Source organism: Staurois parvus, unplaced genomic scaffold (assembly GCF_062004578.1).
Source record: "Staurois parvus isolate SC_StPar_1 unplaced genomic scaffold, SC_StPar_1.0 ptg000181l, whole genome shotgun sequence".
Taxonomy (NCBI): Eukaryota; Metazoa; Chordata; class Amphibia; order Anura; family Ranidae; genus Staurois; species Staurois parvus.
The window spans coordinates 787,647-803,984 of NW_028317977.1; the positions used below are offsets into that span (position 1 = coordinate 787,647).

Sequence of the window (16,338 nt, forward strand, 5' to 3'; positions counted from 1 at the left end):
AGCAGTATTCAGGATCGACTGAAGCGAGGATAGCCTGTGGTGAGGTAGGCCAGTAAGGAGGGAGTTTCAGTAGTCAAGTCGTGATATGATAAGGGAGTGAATGAGTTGCTTAGTAGTTTCTGGGATTAGGAACGGACGTATTTTGGAGATGTTGCAAAGGTGGAGTCTACATGAGTTTGTCAGCGATTGGACCTGGGGCTGGAAGGACAGATTGGAGTCTAGGATGACACCAAGTACTCTGGCTTGCAGGGTGGGACTGATGGTGGCATTGTTGGTCGTGATGGAGAAGTCGGGGGGGCGCAGGCTGGGGGGAAAACAAGGAGCTCGGTTTTGGAAAGGTTCAGTTTGAGGAATGTAGTGACATCCAATCCGATATGTCATTCAGTACGCTAGTGATTCGGGCGGAGACTGAAGGGGTGAGGCGAGGGGTAGAGAGATAGATTTGCGTGGCGTCGGTATAGAGATAGTAGTTGAAGCTGTGAGAGTGTATCAGTTGGCCAAGGGAGGAGGTGTAGATGGAGAAGAGAAGGGGCCCGAGGACAGAGCCTTGAGGGACCCCAACAGAGGGGGAGTGAGGGGGAGGTGGTAGTGTTGTAGGTAACACTGAAGGAGCGTTGTGATAGATAGGAAGAGAGCCAGGAGAGAGCGGAGTCTCTGAGGCCAAGAGAGTGTAGTTTTTTTTTGAGGAGGGGGTGGTCAACTGTGTCAAAAGCCGCGAAAAGGTCGAGGAGTAGGAGCACTGAATAGTGGCCATTAGCTTTGGTGAGTTTAAGTAAGGCAGTTTTGGTGGAGTGTAGGGAACGGAAGCCAGACTGTAGGGGATCCAGGAGGTTGTTGTCGTTGAGGTGGGAGCTTAGGCAATGATAGACTAAGCGTTCAAGGAGTTTGGATGTAAATGGCAGCAGGGAGATGGGTCTAAGGTTGTTCAGGTTGGTGGGGTCTAGGGAGGGCTTTTTAGGTATGGGAGTGATGTGCGCGTGCTTCGGAGGGGAGGGGAATGTGCCAGTAGAGAGGGAGAGATTAAAGATGTGGGTGAGGGAGCATAGGATGGAGGAGGAGGGAGATCGTAGGAGTTGTGAGGGGACAGGATCGAGGGGGCAGGTGGTGAGGCGGGCTTCAGAGAAGACCTTAGTGACCTCCTCAGTGGTAGCAAGGTCGAAGGAGTGGAGTGTTAAGGGGGCGTCAGTGTGCGGGATGTTAAGTGGGGTGGAGGTCTGTACAGTGGTGAGGTCGAGGGAGAGAGGTGTGGAGGGGGGTTCCGTGTGAGGGGTACTAGGTGGGGTGGAAGTCTGGGCAGCGTGGTGTCCCTACGAATTGCGCCGATCTTGTTTTTGAAGTGATTGGCAATCTCGTGGCGGTGAGTGAGGTACTGGGTGGAGGTGGGGGCGGAGAGAGTAGAGAGTTGAAAGTAGAGAAGAGCCGGCGAGGACTGGAGGAGAGGGTATTGATGAGGGTCAGAAAGTAGGCTTGCTTGGCAGCATGGAGGGAGGAAGTGTAGGTGTGAAAGGCAGATTTATATTGGGTGAACGCTAGTTGGGATCTGGTTTTGCGCCATAGTCGCTCCAGTGCACGGCTGGTTTGAGAGTTTTGGTGTGATCAGCCTGCCAGGGCTGAAGCGGTCGGGGTCTAGTGCTTCATGTGGTTAGAGGCGCTAGCGAGTCTAGAGCAGTTGACAACGAGTTGTTATAAGCAGTAGTGGCCAGGTCAGGGCAGGACAGGGGAAGGATACTGTCGTAAAGTTGATCAGCTGCAGAGTGGAAGGGGGCAGGGTTCAGGTTGCGGAGGTTTCGGCTTGTGATAGTTTGACATTTGGAGGGGTAGGTGTTTGAGGACTAAAAGAGAGAATATGAACAAAAGCCATAATGTCCAAAAACATGCTCCCACAACAGAGATCCACAACACTTGGTGTAGAGGTAAGCTTGTAGGGCTCTACATTACCCAACCTTGTGGCCACTAAAAGTTAATGTAGAGCCCTAAAAGCTTACCATTATATGAAGAGCTGTGGATCTGTGTTGTGGGAGCATGTTTTTTGACATCATGGCTCTTGTTCATATTCTGGTATTAAAGTGAACATTACATCATTTTATTATAGACTGCTCACCAATGGTACATCCAGTTATCTATACGCCTTTGTGTGCTGCATTTTTTGGCATTCATTCTACAAGCCCTGCAGCTTGTATTTTTCTTCCCCATCCAGAATTTTCCCAGGCCTTTCATATTCTTAGTCATGCTGGCATTTTGGTCATGCTGACTTTTTCATTGTAAGGCCTGGCAGATTATTTGTTACGAGTATTGTTAATGTTTACATATTGTTTAAATATCGATTGCCTGAGGTTTCTTCTTGTTGTATCTGGATGCTGGAAAATCAACATCCTTTGTCCATTACTGTTGGCAAAGAGCTTGAAACACCTCCAGATGAAGAACCCATTCTCTAAGGTTCAGACACTGATGAGTGACAAAGTCCAACTGCCATTTCTCTATACCTGGATGTGGACAATGGACAGCTCAAGAATGTGCAGTTATACCCAAGAGAGGATCCATGATAGCTGATGTAGTCCATGCCTGCCTGCCTGCCGTAACAGGAAAAGAGGCAAATTTGAAAATCATAAAGTAGGGAGGCAGAGTGCAAAACTACTGTTTGTAATCCCTGTAAATGATACACTGGACCTATGTGTGTGGGATTTTCTAGGACTAGAAGGCAAAGAAAGCCACCAGACTCTGAGAAGTGGGGGAGCCCCATCAATGGGAAGAAACTTTGGAACCATCTTTGGCTGGTTTGATGGGCCATGTCACCTAATTAAAGTATGTTCCTGCGTTAGATTTAGAAGTAGAATACTGGGGTAAAATGAATCTTTCCTAAACTCAGTAGTAGGAAAAGAGTACTATTCCTAAAATAAACTTCTTGCACAAAAAGAGTACACATTTATACAATCAAACTAATAGTGCAAATACTAATTTAAAAAATTGCTTATCAGAACAATAAAGATTGTTGACAGCAGTACTCACTATATCTACAAACCTGATATAAAAATTCTAAATGGACAATTGTGTTGTGCTGCCACTTCAACAAAACAATTCATATAGTGCATATTAATCACAAGATACAATAAATTCATAAAAAGTGCATACATATAAATAAAAATATCCCCAATACATAAAGTGTTAAAGTCCCAAAATCATAAAATAGTCTAACCAAAAAAGTGTCAAATACTAAATAAATAAAAAGTCCAGATTTCATATATGTTCAAATAAAGTGCTACAGAAGTCTCTATGTGAAAAAAGTGCATTGATATAAACAGAAGGCAGCCAAAGTGATCCTGTGCTATTTAACGTCTTCATCAATATGCACACCACCATGTAAAATCTGGTCTGATAAGCGGTCTTATTTTATATGGTGGTGTGCACAGCGGTGAAGGCCTTGGTGCCAAGCATTGTAGACTACTGTAAGCCCAGTTATCATGAGATACCTCTTTGCTGTACCAATGTGCAAATGGAGGGCTAGGAACTGTTGCTCGTCTGAAGATGTGTGCAGAAAGAGGAGCCATGTAGACTAGGTAACCCCCATAAGAATGTGGTGTCACAGGTGCAGTGCATGTCAGGACTGCTCAGATGCATTACATCATCACAGTTGCTATTTTCAGGTGCAGTAGTGCCAAACAAGTGCACCCTAGGGTAGTACTATGCCACCAGATTTAACTTAAAACCTGGAGAGGTGGTTGCCACAAGCGTAAACCCCAAGAGACTAATTATGTTCTTGGCAGCCTAGGCAGGGATGTTTAAAGAGCTTCTTTCTCATACTCATTCTGTCTCATAAGGCTCATCCAGTTTTTAGGTCTATTTATGAAGGTCAAGTACTGTATCTCAACAACGTTTTATTCTGACGAATACATATAGTTCCTGTAATACATGCAATCAAACTGCCAAGCATTTATAATTATATTTTATTTTTCTTCAAGTTTATGGGCAAACCAAGCTGGTTATTAAGAGTTTGGGGGGTTGGAACTAACCATAACATTACAAGAGGTGTCTGAGCAATTGCAGTTCTGATTAAAAAGAGATTTAATCAAGCACTGAACTCTACAAGCACACCCAGAGGTGTGACCTGTACTACACTGCTCGGTCTGCATAGAAATGTAGGGAACAATATAAATGAAGAATGACATGGGAAATAAAAAGAAATGTCCAAACACTCTCATTACAGATGCTACCTACATACAATGGTTAATAAACAATAGTCTTATTGTCAGTTGCTGATTAACTCCACCAATGCAACATTTTCTACATTTTGGGTAATATGTGGGCAGAATCGATTCTCCACTGGGTCTTCACTGCTGTCTGTCAAGAAGATCAAGTACATGACCATGCCCGAAGATCTGCCAGTATAGAGAGTCAGTGGATATGTTACACATCTCTTACTATCATATATTACATATCAGTAGCTGCTGGACTGTACTCCTGAATCCTGCACTCTGTACGCTGAGTTGTACACTACATTTTTCTAAGTCATGCACTCTGTATGATGGACTGCTTTATAAGTGCACTCTGCACATCGAGCTATATATTACATAATCTTGACCACTCTGTACGCTCAGTCAGGAATGTACAAAGTACACCACAGAATACAGAGGTCAGCAGTCAAAAGTATTTAATGGGGGGCAGGGGCGGACTGACAACTCATGGGGTCCCCGGGCAATAGGGGATCATGGTGCCCCTGTGTCCTTGCCCACACTCATAGCACACCCAAAAAAGCCTATAAAAGGTAACAGGGGAATTTCATGGGGTCCCCTACTGGCCCCGGGCCCTTGGGCAGTGCCCGAGTGCTAGAATGGTCAGTCCACCCCTGATGGGGGGAATTTATCAAAACTGGAGCAGACAGAATCTGGAGTAGCTGTGCATAATAACCAATCAGTTTCTTTCTTTAGTTTGTTCAGATAAGATTTGAAAATGAAAGATAGAAGCTGATTAGTATTTGGGGATTTAGAGATTGTGGCATGTGTGTGTCGTGCATACAGCGGGTAAGCTCAGGTTCTATTTAACAATACCCTTTTGCCTGTCAGCAAAGTGAGGCCACACACACTGTTCACTGTGGTAGCACCCAAGCCAATAACAATTTACATATTTGAAATGTATCTGGGTGCCTTTGGCTGACAAATACTGTATATATCATATTGTATAAACGTCTACACTTAACCCTTCACTGCCAGAACCGTGTTTGTGTTTTTTGCACACGTTTAAATATTTTCAGGCTGAAGATTTCGTAAACACCTAAAACTTTATATATTTTCTGAAAGCAGACACTTAGCAGACAGCAGAGTAAAATAGTAGTAGTTCCAATTGTTTAAGTCACACGATATTATCGCAAAGGTCTAGGAAATGTGAAAGTTCAGTAAAACATACTATAAATTTAATTTTAAGGAACACAAATGCAATAAATTACCCAATTCTTTTATAAAATATAAAAGCTGAGGTAGCAAAAAGTAAATTGGTAAATAGATATCCAACATATCAAACCTTAAATTTTGCATCAAACTTCAGTTCGACCATATTTTCTATAGGTGACATTTCAAAAGCCCCCTATAGGCCATCAGTTTAGTGTTACAGATGAGGTCTGGTGCTAGCAAAATTGCTCTCACTCCAACGAGCATGGTGACGTGTATTGCAATCAACATTTTCATGTGTAGGCACCCTGACACATGCGTTTATGTCCGCACGCGTGTATATGTGGGGGTGGTGGGCCTCAAAAGTTTTTTTAAGGATTTTATATACTTGGATGTAGCTTTAATTTTTACAATGAAACACTTTTTTTTTCATCACATAGGGGACACGTGATAGATCACAATAGTAAGTAAGCTGTCATGAATGGCTGCCAATAATGACAGTTTAGTTTACATGCTATCGTGTGATCGTTATGATTAATAATAGCAATCACATGATGCCCCAGCAGCTCACAGCAGCCAGGTACTCAGCACTGTGATAACAGGATCATGCCATTGTGTGCTCCAGGGGGTGCGCATGAGCAGGGCATCGTACAGGTACTTTCTGTGCATGCTCATGCTGCCAGGCAGCAGTAAATGTACTACTGCTGGTCAACAAGTGGCTAAAGTGTATGTAAACCCTAACAACAAACTTAAAACAAAGCAGTAAACAACATATATTTATAACTAAACAAAAAAAAAACAATCAATACTGTCAAAAATCCAGTGCTGACCTATGCACTCTACAGCTTTATTTCAAATAACATTATCATCTCTGCTAAACTCACTTATGTGAATTGAAGAACACCTCCCCATTTTATTATGGATATGGAGAGGGGAGGGAGGTGCTCTATAGTTTAAACTCATTTACTCGCCTGGGGAGACCATGCTTTTTCTCTAAGAAAGGAAAAAAAGAAAAAAGCCTCCTGCGCTGCCGAATGTACTAACCCAAAATGAAGTGGTTGCTAGCACCTAACTACAATCAAATAGTGAAATCAATGTGTGAAGAAAAATGGTGCTGCACTATTATCCTAAAAATGAATAAAACTGAATAAACAATACATAAATAAAAACAATATGTGAATAAAAATCGGCACTACTAATAAATAAATGAGTGAACAATCACATAAACCCAAACATGAGTGAACAATCCACATAGAACCATATAACTAATGTGCAACGTAATATCCACAGGAGTGAATGCACAATATGTGTATCAAGTGGCAGTACGGATGGAAAGTGGTCAAATAGTGAATGCAGAGAACAGAACACTTGATGTTTTTTACATTCACTATTTGGCCACATTTCATCCTTGTTGCCATTTTCTTATGCCACTTTTTTATCACCTTTGACAGCGATTTTGATTTTCCTATATGTTATCTTTATGCTATTTATCCACTGAACACTTGATGGTTTTTTGTATTCACTAATTGACCACTTTTCATCCGTACTGCCACTTGATACACATATTGTAGATTCACTCCTGTGGATATTATTGCACTCAGCAAATGCCTATGTATGCAGGCCACTTAGGATAACATAGAGGTGCTTTTACAGGCATAAAAATAAATACTGGACACCTGTAAAAGCGGAAATGTTTTAAGCTCCATGTCCATGAGGCCTTAATGTCCACTGTTTATAGTGCCTAAAAGTTGTGTATACATTGGTTTTACAGGAAAAAAAAGCACGCAAGTTAAGTTAAAACAAGAAAAATACAATTGTACAATAATCCCAATGTTGCTCACTAAGTAAAAGGCCTCTCATTTTTCTGCAATATTCTTTTTGTGGCAAAAGCATTACCTGTGCTAAGGCATGTTGTATACTATGCTGGGCATCATTCAACCCGGGAGACTGAGAACATCTAGTATAGTTTATACATCTAGAATTCCCAGTATACATGTTATATTTGCAGGAAACCAACTTCTGCAAATGGCTTAAAACCTTCATAGAATGAAGTACAACTGCAGTTCATTGTTAAAAAGTAAATATTCACAAATGCATAAGAATGTAACCATGTAGCTTGAAAATAACTTATTTCGATAGTCACATGCTTATTTTTCTGATAGTGTTTTCAGCTCAGACTGCAAAACAAATGCAGTACTAAAGAAAAAATACATGAGAAACACCTAGAAACAAATGTTGTATTGAATAAAATGACAAGCGATATCAACGTAAAAATTAATTTTCTTTTCATTTTATTTACAAAATGTATTAAAACTCTGTACACACCTCATTTAAATGAGGGTAAATAATCTGTCCACACATGCAGTTATTTTTCTTTACAGCCATAAGTTTGCTTGGCAATTTTACTGCTCACCAATTTGCAGTTAAAAAAACTGAAATTCAAACAAAACAAAATAAATGCTGAGATACAAAAAAAATATATATCCCAAACGGTTCTACTGCTGACTTTTCTCAGTTATAGCAGGAAAATGTAAGCAATCAGTAATTTTTACATGCATTTTTTTTTTATTAAAAAATTCCCAACATCCTTGCTTCGGTATGAAGCTCACACTCTTAAAAATGGTTTCATTCATAAACAAACTTAAGGTTTAACACTCCCCTTGATAGAGACCGCCATTAAAAAAAATTGGTTTCTCTATCATAGGAAAGGTTTACGTAACTAGGAATACATGATTCTAGCATTTTCTGCACAGCGTTTCGTTTTCCCAAAATGGGATATTAATAGCATTAAGACCTTGAAGAAAAATCACAGTTCAACTAGAAGTTCTACTTCTCAGCTGGTGCTCATGTTTCTTTACTCACAAAAACACTGTTCTTTCACACATAGCTTCAGCTGAGAAGGTATGAAAAGGCCAGTCTTTATATATAGTTTTGGAAAAAAGTACATTACATATCTGTGTTTTTATAACAAGACAATTACAACGGCATTGAATGAGATATTTTACGATGTTTATGGGTGAGAATCAATTTGAGTTTCCCCCTATTTAATCACAAAGATCTCTCCTCGTTGGTTGCTGAATTTTCCTGCTCTCCATATAAGTTTTAATAGTATTATAGGTTTAAAATGGTGCATAATACCCTTGAGGTACACACTAACAGCCTCAGTTAATAACGCAGCACAAAGCGCAACAAATGTTCAAAATGTAGTCACCAATTGCAGTCAATTTTATTTCACTTTTTGAAAATGAGAAAGGCTTATGACGCTGTTGGTATCCACACTCTGTAATTAGTCACTTTGTTTTCTACTACCTTATTGAGAAGGCCGAGAATTTTAGATTAGGAAATTTCTCCTAATAGGGAACAATCTGAAAAATGTACATAAACTACAGACACAAATCAGTGTAAATAAATTAAATATTATTCTCTGACAATATAAAATGAACTGCTTTTAAGTGAGGGTTTTAGATTATTTGTTTTTATTTTTTAAGAAGTAACAAACCTAAAGTTTAAACTTCATTCCCTTTAAATTTACAGTATTTAAAGTATTTACTTTTTACAGACTCTCTGCCAATAAAATTCAGTACTGTTTTAAAATATTGGACTGCTTCCTGGGACTTAAGAATTTATTTATGAAATATACATTTTAAGGTTCCTCCAAACAAATAAAAAAGAACACCTTTCTAAAAGCAGGTGTTTTTTTTATAATTTAGTAGCATGACCTGAAGGAAAAATGGTGTTACCATCTGGGAGCTGTTCTGGTTTCCAAAGTTACCGTACATACAAGCATTGGTTACAGAATTCTGTTTACTGCATGGTGCTTTTAAATGGAAGACATAACTAGTTTGGATAAATTCTCTACATGAAAAAATAAGTTTCTATTTTTAATAACATTTTGTCTCTCAAGTTTTGTACAACACCCTTTGTTTTGTTATTCAAGTCAAAATGCTTAAATTTTATATTTTGAATGTAAAAGGAATGGTGATTTAATGTCATAAGACAAAGCATATTATTTTTACCAGGATGTAGATGGTCTGGAAAGTGTCAGTCTTAAGAATGATATTACTAATAAATATAAACTACTGTCTAAGATATAACATCAGATGTAAAAAGGGGTTGTGTCAGCAAAATATAAAAATACTTTCAGAACTAACCTTGTGAACTGAGATGTGGGTTTTATTAATAATTTCTCGACTTATCGTTGTTTACAGAAGCTCTTCAAACCTGTCAGTCACTTGGCTGACATTGGATATCATTGCTTAATTTAATGATATTTTGTAAAATAATCATGAGAAGGCTGAATAAGACCAAACAGTTTAAGGAAATAAATGTGTCATTAAAAAGACAGCAATGTGATGCTCTTAGTTCTGATTGTATACAGATTTTTCCTGTTTCATTCAGATCACCTAAAGTGAACCTAAACTTTCAGAAATGATTTTACCCGAAGTGTATGTACACTAAATATTATATAATTGTTACGGGTACTTATTACCTCTCAAGGAAATCATAGTGCTCCCCTTGACAATGTCTTTATCACCTTTCAATCCAGACCACCAGGACCATCTTTTTTCCAGCATCAAAGAAGGTCATCATTTACTTTTTAAGTCTTCTTCTAGATGACACAATCATGTAAATCCTGGAGCCTGCACATTCCTTTATTTTCTGTGTGCACATATACATGTTATGTACTATTATGTTCCCCTTTTTGCTGCTTCTAACCCTGCAAGCTGCTTTAAAAAAAAAAACTCTCTTGTCTGCAGCAGCCTGATGAAGTCATAAGTCATTCTCCAATGTTCTTCTCAGGCTTACCTTGAGAGAATGTGTCAAGGTACAATTACTTTTACTGACATTTAAAATATATGTAAACTCTGAATCTACTGTATGTTTCACTTTGTTTGGCATGATGCCTCACTGTATACAGTTGTCTTAAGCTTTTTTTTTTTATACCTGTTGCAATGTTTCTTGAGATACTTCCACTAACGTCACTTCTTGTTGCAGGCTAATGTCACTAAGATACCTTGCAATTAGCAGCAGTATTGTCAGCCTACCATGCACACTGATTCAGTTAGGCAGGCCATAGATGATGCGATTTTGTTTAATGCAATTTCCCCCACGGTACTATTGTGTCCTCTCAGTGTGGGGGTTGGTGCGGGGAGCTGTCCCTGCCAGGGCAACACAGTGATTATTGCTAGCAGCTATAACCGCTGGCAACAATTGCATGCTTGAAATCTGGCATGCTGGTTGTACCCAAGTCAATTGATGGATCAACTTTGGTACAATCAGCCTGCCCAAACATGGACAGAATATCAGCTGATACCTGCTGAACCAGCCGATATTTTAACCATCTGTGGCCATCTTTAGACACTGGGCTGCCTTTCAGATCTACAGAGGCATGCAGAGATCTGAAGTGCAGACCAACAACCAAATGAAGGTGCATGTACAGCAGGCTGAATGCAATAGCTTAGTGTAGTCAGGCTGCAACAGGAAGTGCTTTTAGTGGCAGGATCTCCATGTAAAAATCTTTGTAACAGATTCAACAAAAATGGTTTGCTTAAGAAAAGTTTATATAATGAGACATGACACCAACATAATGAAAAATAGATTTTGGGTTTACATACACTTTATTGGCAGCTTTTTATGGTGTACAGTAGTTTTTTTTATTTTGCTGTTGCCATAAAGTGTGACATGTCAAAAATGTATAAATGCAAGCTTGAACAATCGCAGATAGGTCCACCCTAAACAGAATACAGTATATGATGTAAGGCTAGTTATAAAGCAATCTTCTGCTTTTGGCAGAGATTTCATATGTATCATATATATTACACTGACAATCACTGTCAGATAAAATTACAGGTTAATACTGCGTATTCAGCCTATCACAACCCCTTTAAGATGGGACTATCACATTTTCTGACGGCAGAAGTTGACACTGAAACCATCAGTGAACGGAAGAGCTAAATTCTAAACTTAAAATGTACTAATGTAAAAATATACTACTGAATATATATTTTAAAAATCTTTAGCCTAGTAAGAATACAGCTTTTATTATAGTAAAATATGGCTGGTAGTAAAAGTGAGGCAATGGAGAATTCACACAAGACAAATTTACACTATAACAAGTTAGATAAAAGAACCTTGCTTCAATTAGAGATGTGTCACATTTGTTAGGAATAAATGATCAGAGATCACACGACCCATTGTGAGTGGAAATGGATGATAAATCACATGATCCATCTATTCCTTGTTTCTCTGTCTCTATCAACTGCTAAAGATTGACAGTCGATAAGAAAAGTACACACTGATGTCAACGGAATGCAGTTTGACAACATTCATGTATGTACATTCTGTTATTTATACCACACCGAATAACATAAATGCATGTTTAGATATTGATATATCATTGGTTCTTACATTCTAGCAAATGATGGCTCAGTTGCCCTGAGCACTTACTATAAAAGATATACAACACAAGAGTCACATCCGACTCTCTGCAACCTCTGATGAGCTTGGTATTAACATGTCTCAGGCACCATAATTACACAGTAATATTTATGAGTATAGTACAGTATTTGAAAAAGATGATATCTAGCCAATAGAAATGAAGGTATACTAGTGAGTGCAAATGTGTTCCTCAACATAATTGCTACTCGTGTATTCAATTATTGTGGAGAGAACATATAAATTAAAAAATTTTATCCAATGTAATTAACATTTTAATCAATAAAGTTGGATAAGGAAAGATGACTGCCTCTCAGTTATATTGTTGATTTTTGTGACTGGTTAAGAAAGTAGAGAAAAGTTACCCGGCAGAATCTATTACAAATCATTGTTTTGTTTTATGATGGAGATCCTCTGTACAATGCTGAGGTATTACACATCTACCTGACAAGTCTTACTATGGAAACTTTTCTTTAAAGTCGATGCAACTGAGAGTAAAATATAGTGCAGTATATATCAAAGCAACCATTCCTCTGTGCTATTAAACTGTATACAAGTCTTTGAAAGAGATTTTTACCTAGAGCTTAAAGTTATATTATAGTGAATTGCACATTTTACAGAACACACAAGGGTCAAAGCAATCTGAGATCATGACTGACACATTTTCATTGCGTGTCAGCATATCAGGATTTAGTGCCTTAACTCTTGGGATTCTCTAATCCTGCTGCTCGGTTTCATATTTTCTTTTAACTTCTTTGTTTTAGCTTGAAGATTTGTTTGAATTGATGGCCAGATCACTTCAATATGTAAAACCGGAAGCTGGAACTTATGTATCAAAAGATGTTTTTAAACATTTAGTTCTATATCTAGTACTGGGAAATATTTTAGTATCTTTCCTTTGGCCACTCTGTATCTTTTTAAATATTTCTAATGTGGTTGTACCATAAGGAATATAATTTTTTTTATGTATTTGAATATACAGTAAGCATCATTATATTGTGTATTTTTTTTGTTTTAGCTTGAAGATTTGTTTGAATTGATGGCCAGATCACTTCAATATGTAAAACCGGAAGCTGGAACTTATGTATCAAAAAATGTTTTTAAACATTTAGTTCTATATCTAGTACTGGGAAATATTTTAGTATCTTTCCTTTGGCCACTCTGTATCTTTTTAAATATTTTTAATGTGGTTGTACCATAAGGAATATAATTATTTTTTTTATGTATTTGAATATACAGTAAGTATCAATATATTGTGTATTTTTTTGTTTTAGCTTGAAGATTTGTTTGAATTGATGGCCAGATCACTTCAATATGTAAAACCGGAAGCTGTAACTTATGTATCAAAAGATGTTTTTAAACATTTAGTTCTATATCTAGTACTGGGAAATATTTTAGTATCTTTCCTTTGGCCACTCTGTATCTTTTTAAATATTTCTAATGAGGCTGTACCATAAGGAATATAATTATTTTTTTTATGTATTTGAATATACAGTAAGCATCATTATATTGTGTATTTTTTTAAGTGTATTTAATGAGATCATACTATAAGGAATACAATACTTTTATTTATCTGAAAGCAATTACAATATATTAAAATAAATCAATAAAAAATGCAGAGGAGCCATTTTATTAAGAGATTTTTCAAGCTTTTTTATCTAACGATTCACTAAACTGTGTAGGAAATTGCCATACAATTTTTGGGTTAACTTTGTTAAGGAGTAGAATGTTCACTTATCCATGTAAAGTTGTGTTCACTTCATTCATCCAATCATGCGCAAGGGGAATTGTTTTTTTAATTCGCCTGAACAGGATTGGATATTTCAAGAGGGCACAACATCCCTGGGCTAATGGAATGGTTTAATGAATCAGTCCCAATGAATAAAAGTTTGTAAACTGAGTAGGAAAATCTACACATGTGTTGCATGTGTACATACATATGTCTACAATGTGTAGTGAGTTTCTGTAATTTACTTGCAATATGTCTGTGAAAGTTCTTATTTATCCAGTTTATGATATTGGTAATAGTTAATAATTAATCACATTTAACTGAATTTGTTCTGTTATGTTAAAGATGTTTTAGGCTGATCCAAGCCACTTCTTTAGCTCCAATGAATATCAGGAATATAGTTCACATTCAAAGTGCAGAATTGGTTTGGATAAGCTACAAAACATCTTCACTGTTACAGAATAAGTTCAGTTGATTGTTTGTGTAACTATTACTAGCTATGTACTTTCCAGTAATGCCACCTGCCTGTTCTAACCTGTCTCTGCCCAATTTACTGTGCATAACAGCTAGGGGTAGGATTCAAAATGTTCTAACCTTTACCATATCTTTAACTAAGCCATTTCCGCATTTAAAATTTTGAAAGGTAAGTCAAACTTGGGATCATCAATTTGAGAAGTGACCACTAAGCTTATTTTTTTATGTGACATCGTATTGGAATCTCAATATGTTAATAAACATCAAGTATAATAATACACTCCACAGTCCATATTGATATTCTCATCATAATCTTATACACTTAACATTACACTCCCCTTCTTCAATATAGACATCATTTGCGTACATTATTGTGATCTTAAAAACACATTTAATGCTATATCTTGGTATTAACTATCATAACCTTTTAACAAATGTGCCATGTTTGTGAATGCTTGTAGTTTGAAAAGCATTAGCTTGATTTATAAAACACTAGGCTAAGATGCAGGAAAATTGCCTAAATAAAATATTGCCAATGGTTGCAGTTGATACATAAGTTCCAGGAAGTGTACATTTTTATATGTCACATTAAGCCTATTAAAGCACTAAACGAGTCACTGCCTAATTTCTTAAGCAGTGTCTCAAATCTTTAGGTAAAAAAAAAATAAATTGTATATGTATATATATATATATATATATATATATATAAAACCTGAAATAATTATGGTTTTTTTCTTTTCTTCCATGCCTAAATGTTGCATTCATTGTGTTTATCTCAAAGGAAAGACAGAGGTTACACTTCAGGTATAGGCTTTACCATTATTAGGAAGAACCCAAAAGACATTGTTAGTTATTAGGCTGTCTGTAATAACATATAACAGCATTACTAACAATAACAGCATAAACATATTAAAGTAACACTCAGTAATTTAAAAGTGCATTCACTCTACACGCACAATAAATTAAATGTAGACACACAGTGATCTCCTTTACATGATAGTAAGACAGTTTTTATATTTTCTTGATCTCCAGGATTTCAGTCTTAAAATCAAATTGAACTGAGGCATTCATTTATATTTTGTGTTTAAAAAATTACCCCTGACAACTTGAGTGATTTTAGTGAGACAAATATAGCAAGTAGCTACAACGAAGACGAGACAGTGGGAAAGTGTTACTCACAAGAGTGAACGCACCTTTAAAAATGCATATAGAGCAACTGAGGCCCTGTAGAGTGCTTATAATCAATGGCTTTTATAGAACGTGTTCTTTACAAGAGTACATTTTCTTACATGAGATAATCTTGTCTTGTGGCCAGTTTAAGATTTTTTTTTCAAGCAAAGCATTAGCATTTCAGTTTTGCATTGTTGTGAGACTCAGAATGTTCCATAAGGCACTGAAGGAAAAAAAAATCAGTTCTTTCTAGTAAAAGTTCTTTGCACCATCAGCAATTTGTGTCATTCCCGACACCAAGGAAAGAGTGTAACTGGCTCAGGTGGTCAGGATGTAGGAGGAAGCCTCATTCTCAAATTTTAACCCAATCACTTGGTTCTTCTGGATATCTGCAAAAAATATTGTTATATTTACTTCGCATGAAATAAATGCATCATGAATTCCAACTATAGAGGGCTAGACCTGAAATAAGACTTTGCAGGCACTGCTTTAACATCATTGGCATAGGAATGATTGAATGTTAACCTAGAGAAAAACAATTTAAATATAAACATTTTCCTTCATATCTAAAGACATTTCTTCTTTTTTCAAACAAGCATTAGAGGGTTACATGGAATACCTGAAGTTTGCATTGTGGGGTTGATTTACTAAAGCCAAATAGACTGTTTACTTTGCAAGTGAATGTTCACTTTTGGAGAGAATTTTCGCTTAGCTTAATGTTGGAGCAAAGTGAATGTGTGAAGCTCTGCTGACTTTCAGAATTCAATCATGTGTTAGCAAACATACGGTTTATTTATTTTAATGGCATGTTCTTTGCAAAGTGAATTTTCACCAAATTCACTAAGCTATAGGAAAATGCCCCTGCAAGAGGAACAGCCCATTTGCCTTTAGCAAGTAACCCCAATGACTCAAAACTGCTAGCAAAAGATTCGGGCCTTACAAAGGTGGAGCATATCTGCTTTCCTTTATTTTAGGGATATCAATACGAAGTGTGTCCAGAATATAATGAGAATGAAGTTCCTATGCTTGAGAAGGGCTCTGTGAAGGGAGAAGCTGGCCAAGGTCACTTGAAGTAGGGTGCCAGGTATACGTTAGAAGACTGATCATTTGCATTACAGCCCTGTCTGAGTCAAGAAATTCTTTTTTTGTCAC

The 16,338-nt window shown here is 37.2% G+C and overlaps 1 protein-coding gene across 2 annotated transcripts in view; it reads right to left on the bottom strand.

The window, feature by feature from the left end:
- Positions 1–7,646: 7,646 nt before the first annotated feature.
- Positions 7,647–16,338, bottom strand: part of GRIA3 (glutamate ionotropic receptor AMPA type subunit 3) — a 382,937-nt gene continuing 374,245 nt past the window's right edge. For both annotated transcript variants that reach the window (XM_089677207.1, XM_089677208.1), the window contains exon 16: positions 7,647–15,575. The gene's annotated coding sequence lies outside the window, so the exon portion shown is untranslated. The remainder of the gene's footprint in view (positions 15,576–16,338) is intronic.